General features: G+C 43.7%; 1 protein-coding gene across 1 annotated transcript in view; it reads left to right on the top strand.

The window, feature by feature from the left end:
* The window catches only part of LOC311015954 (putative RNA-directed DNA polymerase from transposon BS), a 76,305-nt gene extending 64,620 nt beyond the window's left edge, over window positions 1-11,685 (top strand). Inside the window, exon 2 of the mRNA XM_084013398.1 lies at window positions 11,602-11,685. The gene's annotated coding sequence lies outside the window, so the exon portion shown is untranslated. The remainder of the gene's footprint in view (window positions 1-11,601) is intronic.
* Window positions 11,686-13,655: the final 1,970 nt, after the last annotated feature.

A 13,655-nucleotide genomic window follows, 5' to 3' on the forward strand; every position in this document is an offset into this window, starting at 1 on the left:
AATGCACCTAGCACCTTTCAGAGGTTAATGGATTTAATACTTGCTGATCTGCAGTGGACTACCTGCTTAGTTTATTTGGATGACATAATTGTTTTTGGCCGCACTTTTCAAGAACATCTGATGCGCCTGGGTGGTGTGCTTGGAAAACTTCAGCAGGCCAACCTTAAGGTTAAACCATCTAAGTGTGATTTGTTCTCTACACAAGTCCATTACCTCGGGCATGTCATCTCTGCTGCAGGAGTGATGCCAGATCCAGCTAAGGTGGAGGCAGTCAGAGAGTGGCCTGTCCCAACCAACCAGACCGAGGTCCAGAGCTTTATAGGGCTAGCCTCATACTATCGACGTTTTGTAAGGGGTTTTGCTGATATTGCACGCCCTTTGCATCAGCTGGTAGAGAAGGGGAGGCGTTTTCGATGGAGTGAGGACTGTCAAAGTGCTTTTGATCAACTTAAGGCTAGTCTAATTATTGCTCCTGTGCTAGCTTATCCAGACCCCAGTAAACCATTTATCTTGGACACTGATGCTAGTGACGTGGGGATTGGGGCAGTGTTGTCCCAGGAAGAGGGAGGACTGGAGAAAGTTGTTGCGTATGCTAGCAGGGCTCTTACAAAGCAAGAACGCAAATATGCTACTACTAAAAAAGAGCTCTTAGGTATGGTGGCATTTACAAAACACTTCAGACACTATTTGTTAGGTAAAGAATTTGTTTTGCGCACTGACCATAATTCCCTGCGGTGGCTGCATAATTTTCAGGGCTTGGAGGGGCAGTTGGCTCGCTGGGTGGAACAGCTTGCCAATTTTCAATACAAGATTGTCCATCGTCCAGGCAAGCTACATAGCAATGCCGATGCCCTCTCCAGGTTGCCAGCTTTTCTTGGAAACAAGCAGCAGGCCAGTCAGGGAACAATAGGCAAGGCTACCTCAAAAGTGTTTGCAGTACAAGAGGTTTTGTCTCCTATAGTGTCCAGTGAGGAAGGGGAGATAGATGAGTTGTCTGAGGCACAGATGGCTGACGTTTTGCTGCAGCGAATAATTGATTGTAAAAATCAGGCTGGTAGTCCGATGCCAGAAGATTCTGACCTGCAGAGATATGGCCCTGTTTGGAACCAGCTTCAGGTGCAGCAGGCTAGGCTAGTGAGGATTCCTCCTGCACATTCTGATGCTGCATCACAGGTGCAGGTGGTGCTGCCTCAGTCAATGGTGCCTAAAGTTCTGGAACAGTTGCACAGTGTTTCTACTGGGGGCCATTTGGGGGTGCAAAAATTGCAAGGAAAGGTTAAAGACCGTTTTTATTGGCCAGGGTGGTTTGGAGATGTTAAAGCATGGGTTAAAGAATGTGTAGATTGTGCTTCCCGCAAGACTCAGGGGAGACAGCCATGTGCACCTTTGCAACCGTCAGTTACATCTCGGCCTTTTGAGCGTGTGGCACTTGATATTCTTGGCCCTCTTCCGGAGACCCCAGGAAAAAATAAGTACATTCTAGTTGTTGGCGACTATTTTTCCAAGTGGACAGAGGCTTTTCCACTGCCTAATCAGGAAGCGCATACTATCGCTAAAGTCTTGACTGAGGAATGGGTGTGTCGATTCGGGGCACCACGCAGTATCCACTCCGACCAAGGTCGCAACTTTGAGTCGGCTCTGTTTAAAGAATTATGTAGGCTTTTGCATATGCATAAATCTCGGACAACCCCTTACCACCCCCAGTCAGACGGGTTAATTGAGCGTTTTAATCGTACCCTTTTGTCTATGCTGTCTCTTTTTGTTGAGGATAATCAGTTGAACTGGGACACTCTTTTGCCTTATGTTATGTTAGCCTACCGCAGCAGTGTTCATGCAAGCACCGCCTTCACCCCATATAGGGTATTGTTTGGACAAGAAATTGTTTTGCCTGTCGACATTATGTTAAACGTAGGCAATCAGGAGTCATTTGCCTCAGTGGACAATTATGTGTCTAGGCTGAGGGACACTTTGTCTACTGTAATAGAGGCAGTCAAAAGGCACCAGGCCAAGGCCTCAGAACAACAGAAAATGTACTATGATTTTCGGGCTAATTTCCAATATTACTCTGTGGGGGAACTAGTCTGGGTTCGGAATAAAGCTAGGAAGCGTGGGGTGTGTCCAAAACTACAGAGGCGGTATAAAGGTCCGTTTAGAGTCGTGGACAGGGTGACGGATGTGCTCTATAGGCTAGTGCTAGTGGAGGGAGGCCAAGAGAGTGTTGTTCACTTTAATCGACTTAAACCCTTTACGTCTCCTTTGCCAGTGCCATCAAATCCCACAACATCCCGAGGAAGCGAACAGAGGAATCAGTTGACTCCATCTAGCCGACATCAGCGCTCTGGGGTCCAGTTCGGTGCTAATTTGGTCTACCATCGTTATCCTCGCCATGATGCCTCTGCAGAAGTGAGGACACCACCAGCAGAAGTGAGGACACCACCAGTGGGTCGGACTGATTGGAGTCCTGCCTTGGCGGATGTCGTAGGAATACAGACGGCCCAATCGGGAGACCCATCAGCCACTGAATTAACCCCTCCTTCAGATGTGACTGTATCCTGTCCAGAGCAGGCACACCAACTTCCTGGTGTGTCCTCAGTTGAGGAGGGACGTCCACTACGTCAGCGTAGACCTCCCGTTTGGTCGCAAGATTATCGTATGTCATCCTAGTGACTCGAGGACGAGTCCTTTTTTTTCAAGAGAGGGGAAAGTGTGATGTGAATATGCTGGGGGACACATTTCGGTGATTAGCATCACCTGTGTATCAAGAGAATTGAGTACAGGTGTGTGTGTGTGATTGCGGGCGGGAGGTCGTCTGGAAGGTGATAAAGGACAGAGCAGACGGGGCACGAGGGGAGCATCTGACTACTGCGGTTCGGCACTCTTGGGAGGGAGGGTGTCGTTCGCAGCCGTTTAGGACTGCCGGCGATGAAGATAGTTAGAGAGGGGGTCAGAGGTTCCTGTGTGAGGAGGGGAGGTCTGCTGCCTCCTGTAGGAAGTTAGGGCCGGGCTTTAGAAGAGTGCAGGAGCCGCCACTGCTCTTCATACTCCCTGCTGCTGCGCGCGACACTGACGCCAGCCGAACTGTCTGTACCGTCCAGCGAAGCCGCTCCCCGGGGAGTTGGACGGCATCACAAGCTCAGACCCCGGGGGAGGGTCTCGTCAAGCGGGCGAGTTAAGTTTGACCAATATTGTTGTTAAATGTATTTCTGTATGTGCATGTTTTATATAGGCCGTTGTGTAGTGCAGAGGGGGAGGAGGTTACAGGTGGTAGAGCTATCGTCATAAGCGGGACATCCATACGGGTCACTTTAAACGGTGAGAGTGGATTGCTGTGATTTCTCAAGTTGCTGTGATTGATAAATTGCAGTGCCTCCTGCGTTGAGGGTGTTGCGTGCTGTGATTTGAAATGGTGTGCCTTAAGCTAGAAACTAGCCCTGTGTGTGCTGTGTAGTGGTTCTTCACCTAGATGAAACGTGCAGTGATCGTCCTGTGGTGACTGGTGACCTCTAGTCATTTGTAGTCCTCTTTACCTCTATGCAATAGTTTTATATATTCAACATGTGATCATTTAATAAAGATTGTATATTTTCCTATACCGTTGTGATTATTTAAAGGCTCTGACACTGGCAGTATTTTCCTGCCAAAGGATAAAACCCATATTTATTACAATATCATTTCAAGTACCGCGGTGAAGTTAGTTTTAAGTTGGATATTCGACGGATGTTCACTCCGGTTCCAGCCGCGACTTTACTGAGGTTTGCCCAGTGTTGGCAGCAGGAGAACGGCTCCAGGGCCTCGCGCTAAGTCGTCCTTAAATTACTTACCATGAATACAAAATGATTGCATTTTTTTCAATAACTTCCACATCACGTGACCCAGTGACTTCAAACCAGTATCAAATTGTATAACCAAACTGATCAAATAAGACACACCACATTTTATGCTGTTAGTGCTTTGTCTATTTTGTATGAATATTAATATGCAGAAATTATAACATTCAGTTTTGCTTACCTCCTCAACTGCACAAGCATGCAGGTGCCCCTTGAGGTTTTTTATCACATGTGTGTGCTTTTTGATGCAGAGGAGTACACTCATTTGATAAAACAGAGCAAAACATACCTCGACATTTTGAAAATCCAGGACATGAAGCTGGAATAAAGTGGGCGTGTAATGGGAGAGGAGGAAAGCACCAGTGAGAAATCTGCTAACAGTGCTGTTGGAAAGTCACCTTTTACACTTGCTTTTCAAGTCAGGCGGGACCAAGCAAAGTGTGACATCCTATCAGAAGATGCAGTTGTCATAAACAACCATTACCTCTGTCCCGGTGTCATCAATGTGCTGTTAAAAAACTATATGGGGATTTTCCCATTGTGGAGTGGGTTGTTGCTTGGGGATCTGTCACGGCATGGAAAATGCATGACCTTCAAAACAGACGGAAAAGAAAAAAACAGGGATACCAACTGCCATGTTGAGCTCTGGTTTGGTTTGGTCAAGCACTCCATCCTCTTAAAGAAGAAGTACCTAAGACCTGCAGAGTTCATATCCAAAATGTTTGCCTCAATGCAAGGAAGATCACATTGGGCAACATAATATGCCAATGCAGATACTGGATAAAAACATTACAAGTTCTCGCAGGCCAGATGATGACCATGAAGAACAGTGGAGCAAGCGGGACAGCTCTACTGGTCAATTGAAGTCCAAGTCCAGCTCAAAGTACTTCAATCCACCAGAGAAACTACCAAACCCCAGGAGCCTACATGCCAAAAAAGTGAAGAAAAGGAAAGAGGCTCAGGATCAACAAGTTACAGATGCACAGGTAAATATGTTTTTTTACTTGAGGCAATATGTGTTTAAATGGTTGTTTAGATATATACAGTGGAGATCAAAATTAGAGAACAAAGTATTAATACTTGATTTATTCTGAAGTGTAAGTGAAGGTATGTTGCATGTTGCTGAAGGAGGTTCACATAAACATTTGCATTCATCCAGCCATGTAGCTGTACAAGAGGCCCAACTCCCTCCTGCTGCAGAAAACATCCCCCAAACCATGACACTTCCTCCTCCAAATTTAACTGACTTCTTTACACACTTTGGGTTCATTCTTTCTGCTGATGAGAGGTTTGGTCACTGTAGAGTGGGCTTTCGGTCCAAATTGTCTTAAACGGCGAGACACTGTGCCAAGACGGATCCTTGTCCTGTTCAGCACTGAACTGGCGAGCAACTCCAGCTGCAGCTTTTCCAAAACCTTTTCATTCCCAGTGTCAATATTAAACTGCATTAATGCATTTCCTGGAAATTCTCATTTGCAGTTAACCTTACTATGGAAAAAGAGGGACACAGAAATGGTCATTTGAGTGCTCCCTTCACAGATTAAGGAGCACAGCATCCTCATCCACCATAGTGAGCAATGCTCACTTCGACCATACAAGTGGTTGACAGGGGAGGTACGTGACTGCATGTTTTCAAGTATCATAAGTTTCACTCTGCACTGTGACATACCTACTTTATATAGCATTTCAAGACTTATATCAAAAGTGTTCAATTACTAAGATACTCTTAAAATGCTGGAAAGTTCAGACAATTTTAGAGTGTGTATTAACTGAATAATTATTATTTTCTTTTTTTATTTTGTTGTTTTTGCCAGGTTATTGAGGGCCTGTTTCATGTTGCTGCCCACACATTCAAGGTGGTGGACACCGTGTACATTATGAATCATTACTCAGCAGGTGGGATTCTGTTCAGTGACAGAACTGAGCTACCTCGTCACAGTTTACCAAAGGTAATGTGTGTGGGGATTGTAGGTCTGTTTGTGCATGGTGATGATGTGGGGTGTGGTGGGGTGGGGAATGACTTGGAGGTTCATGGTCATACATTAGCTACATGGAGTAAAAAATGGTCTAAATTCAAATCAAGTACTACATTACCTGAGATTATTGATTTTTTTATCCTCTCTGTGTGTTCTATGAAGTTTAGTACTCCGAGAGGATTCGTTCAGCCTTCCTGCCTCTCTTCTCTGGGCTGTCACAACAGCAGCTTTTCTCCAGGGTGCCTTTTGCTTACCAGAAATGTTTTAACCGTAGCAGGTGCAATGACATCTATGACATTCAGAATTCTGGAATTAAAGATGTTTACAAGATCGTTAGCATGACATGGGTTTAGATGTGGTAACGAGGAGATGGCATTTTTAAAGAGTACAACTACTAGTACTACTCCCTGCAGAAAATGAAAGCTAATAGTCGTTGAAGAGAATACTATATTTTGAAGAAGAAAATGAATGGATTTTTATATTATGACTAATAAATTGGAAAAATTTGCTAGTCTGAGAAGAATTGAACCTGACCACCTCACTCATAAAGAGACTGAAAGAACTGATAAGAATATGAGTTTAAAACTGCATGTGGAAGAGCGTCTGTGAGTCTGTTTCAGTTTTATTTAGAGTCATTGTGGTTCTGCTTGGTGACTCTGCTTGGTGTTGTGTTCACTGGACCAGTTATTCTCATCACCGTCTCTTCAACAACCCTCTGCACCTGCAGCAGGCCGTTCTCACTTCAGTCACACTGAAGGAGGTTTTTGTACGGCGACAAATCACTGTGTGAACACATTGCCACTGTGCTCACTCTGACAGTAATAAACTGCTGCATCTTCAGCCTGAACTCCACTGATGGTCAAAGTGAAGTCAGACCTGCTTCCACTGCCACTAAACCGAGATGGTGTTCCTGGTTGACGATTGCTAGTGTAATATATCAGGAGCTTTGGAGGCTGTCCAGATTTCTGTTGATACCAGTGCAAATAATTATTATTGTAAACAGGTCGACTAGTCTTACAGGTGAGAGCGACAGTGGATCCTGGAGTAGATGTCACTACTGGAGGCTGAGTCACAGTCACCTGACCGCTGCATCCTGCAGGACAAAACAAATCATTCATTCATCAGCAGAAGGAAAGGAGAGAAAAGGCAAGGCGTCATATTTGAGATGTTGCCGAGCCAACGAACCTGTAAACCAGCAGCAGGCCAGCGTCCAGATGAGGATGGTGATGAGAGTCATGGTGGTTGTGGTCTCTGCTGTGTTGACTGACAGATCTGAGTCCTGCAGTGTTGAACTCACAGGACTATAAAGCTTCTCAGTTCACTGGAGGATCAGCTGACGATGCAAAGCCTCCTCTCTATGGAAATGATTTCTCTGCTCTCAACAGACTGAAGGCAACGTGGGACACGAAATCAGGAGGAATACGGCTCGGATGAACAACATGGAGGATCTTAATGGAACAGAGGAAAACACTCACATTAAAAGTGCAGTTGAGGATTTAAGGATACGTTTGTGTTCACTGTGGTTGGTATGAAACGTTTGTCTGCTGTTCATTTACTGACAGGATTTAATGCAAATCTATCAGATATTTCACTTTTTCATCATATGATTTTGTAAATCATCATTATCTATAAGCATCATGTTCATTTAACCATGTATGAACTTAAATAAGACTGAAAATATGACTTATGAGGAGGCTGTCATGATTTCTCTCTGGAGTAGAAAAGTTAAAAAAAAATTAAATAATCAATATTCATTTATACAATAAGTTTGAATCCATTTAATTTGAAACATGTTGTAGATTCAATTATTTATAATTAATTCTCTATTATTCAAAAAATCAGACAGTTTCCTCAGTGGATAGATTTGTCTCTCAAATTTAAAAATATGCTATAAAATTGTTAAAAAACATGTAGATGTTGAAGGAATAGGAGATAAATCATTACTTAATGAAAATTAATGATTAATTATGCATTCTAACTATAAAATAACTCTGTTTTCAGTGGACAGATGCTTGTTCACAGTGCAGGAGGTTTTTGTACGGCCACTTAACGAGGTTGTATCACTGTGGTGGACTTTTGGTGGAGGAACCAAACTCATCGTTAACTGTAAGTATCACAGATTTATGATTTCTACAACGTTCAATATTATAATTGCTTTGTCAAAAGTAAATGTGATGAAACAAATCATTATTTTGGATCATTTATACTTTTTGGATATTTATTATTCATTAATCTAGGCTGATATTGGAGTTTAGGAAAACACTGCATATTATTTTCCTATTATAGATTATGTTTTGGTGAAGTAGATGCAGTATTTTATTTTGTAATATTGAAACATCTGTTAGTGTGTTAGCTGTACGTTATAAAATCTAATGTTGATCAAACTAATAAGAGGGTTTATTGTACATTCAGGGTCGCTGCAGTTTGTGTTCACGGTTCGTTGGTTCAAAGTGATGAAAAGGAAGTGAAACAGACAGATGTCAAAGTCTTTCACTGCTTACAGTTTACATATGATTAATGAAACTTTTCTATTCCAATGACTCCTCAGTCACATTGTATATGATTCTATAATGATTTAATGAGGAGAGCCGCAGGAGAAGATTGGTTCCTGTAAATGACAGAACTCCAGTCAGCGTTGTATTTGTTAAATCCTCCCTCCATCCCATGTCTCTGTGTGACCACAGCATCATGCACACAGCTAACCCTCAGTAACATCACCTCTGTCATGTTCAGCTGTCTTTCCTACAGTGGAAGTTAATCTGCTCCTCGTGTGTCTCTGCTCTCCCCTCCAGCTGGCTCCATGATCCGGCCCTCAGTCTCCCTGCTTCCCCCCTCCTCTGAGCAGCTCTCTGGGGGCTCGGCCACGCTGGCCTGCCTGCTGACCGGCTACTCTCCTCAGGGAGCCGTGGTGAGCTGGGAGGTGGACGGCACCGAGGTGACGGAGGGGGTCCTGAGCAGCTCAGAGGAGGAGAAGAGCGGACTCTACAGCAGCAGCAGCACCCTGAGCCTGAGCCAGGAGCGCTGGATGGCAGGAGAGCTGTACTCCTGCAAGGTCCTCCATCACAACCACAACCAGATGCAGTCCCTCCACAGGAGCCAGTGTAAGGCCTAGAGGGTCTGGATGGAGGCCAGGACAGGAGCTCTGCATGGGGGGAGCAGGAGGAACACACCTGCTGCTCTGAACAATCTGAGGACAACGTTTGTAGAGGAAACTATAAAGCCTTGTGTGACTGCTGTAAAGTAGCTAGAGAGTAATGTGTGTAGCTCAGCAAGTAGATGTGTGCGTTTAATAACTGTCTTTTTATAATAATAAAGCTTTCACTGATGAATAACATGATGAAGTGTTTGGTGTTTTATTTTATTAAGAGAAGTAAGGAATGAAATGGTTTCATATCAACTGGTTCTACTCCCTGCAGAAAAATAAAGCTTTGGATTCATCTTGTAAATATCCATATTTCTACATTACAATACAATAATACAGAGATGTGAAACTGAGGGAGGATTCTGCAGAAACTTCACCTCCATCCATCAGACAGAGAAGACAGGACCCACACATGCAGACAGACAAGGTTGCAGTGCCGAGGCTCAGTGTTCAATAAACCAGTTCAGGTTCGGTACACAGGAAGGCAGTCGGTGAAGATAACGGCACAAACGTCCCAGAGGAAGGAAAGCTGATTTTCCATAATCTTCTTTATGTTCATTACTTTACGAAATAAACATTTTAAATGATTGATACATTCAAAAAGGTTATACCGTCCTAAAATAAAACTGATTATAAGAAGTCAGTGTCTCTGTGTTATTTTTAGGCAAGGCAAGGCAACTTTATTTGTATAGCACATTTCATCCACAAGGCAGACTCAAAGTGCTTCACATCATGACATGTCATACAATGAAGTGAAGAAAAAAAGAATTAAAAGAAAATAAAGGCAAAATTAAAATGCATCACAGAAATTCAAGCAGAATAAAAACATATTTGCAATAATTAAAAACAGTGCAGACATTAAAAGATTTAGCAGAAAGCTATGGTGAACATAAAAGTTTTCAGTCTAGTTTTAAAAGTGGTCAGAGTTGGGGCAAGTCTTACATCTTCAGGAAGTTTATTCCAGCTATTTGTTGCATAGTGACTAAATGATGCTCTCCTGTGATTGTTGTTTACTCTGGGAATCACTAACAGATTGGTCTCAGAAGATCTTAGTGGTCTAGAAGGCTTATCTAGTGGGAGCATATCAGTGATATACTTCGGCCCTAGACCATGTAGTGATTTATATGTGAGCAGGAGGACTTTGAAATCAATCCTCTGACATACAGGGAGCCAATGTAAGGATTTAAGAATTGGTGTAATGTGCTCACATTTTTTGGTCTTTGTAAGAACTCTAGCAGCAGCGTTCTGAACAAGCTGTAGCTGCCTGACAGTTTTTTTCGGAAGACCTGCAAGGAGACCATTACAGTAGTCTAGCCTACTAGTAATAAAGGCTTGTACACGTTTTTCTAAGTCTTTAGCTGACATGAGCCCTCTGAAGCCCTGATTATGCTTCCGCGTAGTGATAACTAGGGCCCGACCGATATGGTTTTTTCAGGGCCGATACCGATACCGATATTTATGAAAATGGGAGGCCGATAACCGATATGTGCAACCGATAAATAGAAGAAAAAAATTCTCGAATAAATTAAAAATGGCACACACTGACTCGAACTTCCATTAAGTGTTTTTAATAGTACACTACAACGACATGAGTGCATATATTGTCTTATTTTATCAAGTAAAATATAAGTTATAGGTTTACTCAACAGCCTGGTAGTTCATAGAAATTCAGGTAGAAATAGGTTAACTCAGAGTTCCACAGCTTATCAAAAACAATCCTTATTTTATTAACATAGGCTGCCTAAGGGCGCGATCAGTAGCGTGCCACGGCACGATTGCCCCAGGGGGGTCCCCAGCGGCTTTGCATTCACACTGCTCCAGCCCAAACGGGCTTTGGCCCGTTAGCCCGGTTGTACAAACGTCATCACGTCCTAATACTACACATGCATGGCTTGATGTTGTTTTGAAGGAGCGCCGTCTCTGCATATATTTATATTAAACACTTGACCTGCATCAGCGAATGTGCGCACGAGCGGATCTGTGCGAGCAGGCAGCGCGAGGAAAGCGGATTTTGGACGGAGAAACACAGCGGCATTTTTCTTATAAATGCACCGGTCCGGTTCCGGTACCGGTCCGGTTCCGGTACCGGTCCGGTTCCGCTCACACCACGAGTCTAAAGAGTGCAACAGCTTGTCAAAATACAGTGTCAACTCCGTGTTTTCAAAGTAGAAAGCGACATCGTGGTGGTTTAACGAGGCGGAACGGCATCAGAACAACATCAAGCGTGTAAAGTACACGAAAAACGTAGCGGGAGCGCGCGGCGAGGATTGTTGCGGCCGCGCATCTTGCGGAGCAAGTCTACTGTGCTGCGCGGAGGCGCTCCTAATGTAAATGATTATTGATTTATGAATTAATTGATAGGTAGCTTATTTTTGGAGTATTGATTTATTTTTTTTGGCCTGTACAATGGTAGGGGAAACACTGCTTACCTCGAAGGAAATGTGTTTTCTCTGCTTTAAGTTGTATCCGCACGCAGCACCGTCCTTAGCCCCACGTGGCCGTCTAGAAACCGCTCACGAGTCACAGGGAGCGTGAAGGCACCCCGCCCCGCTTGCAGCCTTGCGTGTTGATTGGTTGTATTCCGTGTGCCAAACCAATCAGATGCTGTGACGGGCGAGGCAACTTGGCAAGGCTCATGAATTCCAAGTGGCAAGAGCGGAAGGCGCGTTCAGAACGAAACGGCTGCAAAATTGGTTGTGAAAATTATATGAACTTATCGGTGGGAATTTATGGAAAGTATGGCCGATACCGATATCCCTAAAATGTTAAATATCGGCCCGATATATCGGTGCGGCCGATAATCGGTCGGGCCCTAGTGATAACGCAACGGCAACGCAACGGCCACGCAGTTGCTGGGAGACCGTGATGGTTCTGCGTTGGGTTTACGTGTCGAAATGCAATTTAATGCCACACCGGTAAAGGGCGCTATGTTTTTTGTAAAGACTGAGCGACCGACCGAGACTCTTGACGTATATCGTCGTAGCCTCGTTATAGCGTATTTGTTTACTTTCCGGCTTTAAACGTCCACAATTTTTCAGAACTTGGTGTTTTATTTCTTTGTGCAAAAGCGAGAAGGTGCAAACAATAATACGAGGTGAAAACAATAAAAGTAGCCTTTTAAAAGTTTAAATGGCGGTGTTTATGAGTGGAAACCGGATAGCGGTCTCCAGCGGATGTAGTTAGCGGACCAATCACAGCCAATGCCGTTGCGTTGGTGTTGCGTCGCCTCGACGCGCGTCTTGGATTTTTGGGAGGCACACGTCAGGCCCTTGCGTTGACGTAAAGGGGGTCCGCAAGGACGTAAGGGGTCCGCAAGCCCCCTTGCGTTGTGTCGACGCGGAAGCATAATTCAGCCTTGAGTCTTGCTACATTTTTGAGGTGATAGTAGGCTGATTTTGTTACTGATTTAATGTGACTGTCGAAATGTAAATCAGAATCCATAATAACCCCAAGATTTCTGGCTTTCTTTGAGGTTTTCAGGGACAGAGAGTGAAGGTGTTGAATTACTTTAAACCTTTCTTTTTTAGCACCAAAAACAATTATCTCAGTTTTGTCCTCATTTAGTTGTAGGAAGTTTTGGCACATCCAGTCTTTGACTTGCTCAATGCACTGGCACAGAAGATCTATGGGGCGATAGTCGTTTGGTGATAGTGCTACATAGATTTGGGTGTCATCGGCATAGCAATGGTGCTCAATGTTATTATTTTGCATGATTTGTCCTAGTGGGAGCATGTAGATGTTGAATAAAGTCGGCCCCAAGATTGAACCTTGGGGGACTCCACACGTTACATTGGTAGGTTCTGATACAAAGTCGCCAATGGAAACAAAATAGTTCCTATCTTGTAGATATGACTTGAACCAGTTTAAGACTGTGCCTGAGAGCTCCACCCAGTTTTCCAACCTGTCCAAAAGTATTGAGTGGTCGACAGTGTCAAATGCAGCTCTGAGGTCTAATAGCATTAATATTGAAGTTTTGCCAGAATCTGTGTTAAGACGGATGTCATTTACAACTTTAATAAGGGCCGTCTCGGTGCTATGAAAAGGTCGAAATCCTGACTGGAAGTTGTTGTGGCAGCCAGTTGAAGCCAGGAAGTGATTTAGTTGTTGGAGGACAACTTTCTCAATTATTTTACTTATGAAGGGTAGATTTGAAATTGGTCTGTAGTTGTTCCGCTTTTTTAGAAGAGGTTTAATGACTGCAGTTTTGAAGGCCTTTGGGAAATTGCCTGATTGAATAGAGTTATTAACTATTTGCAATACGTCTATTGATAGGCAGTCAAAAACATTCTTAAAAAAGTTGGTAGGTAAAGCATCAAGGCAGCAGGTGGATGATTTTAGATTTGTCACCGTTTCCACTAGAGTTTTAGAGTCTATGGCATTAAAGCTTGCCATCATTGCTGTGTTACTTTTGCCTGAACAGGGTGGTGATCCAACTTTTTTGTTTGAGATATTGATGGCGCGTCTGATGCCTTCAATTTTATTAGTGTAAAAGAATGCAAACTCATTGCATTTCTGCGTGGAATGGAGTTTAGCTGGTATTTGTGTTGGGGGGTTGGTCAGTCTGTCAACAGTTGCAAATAGGGTTTTCCCCTTATTAGTGTTGTTGTTTATGATATTGGAGAAGAATGTTTCTCTCGCACTTTTTAAGACTAAATTGTAGGCCCGGAGGCTGTCTTTATAGATGTCATGGTGAATATGAAGTTTAGTACT

This window comes from Eutrigla gurnardus (genome assembly GCF_963514095.1).
Source record: "Eutrigla gurnardus genome assembly, chromosome: 7".
Taxonomy (NCBI): domain Eukaryota; kingdom Metazoa; phylum Chordata; class Actinopteri; order Perciformes; family Triglidae; genus Eutrigla; species Eutrigla gurnardus.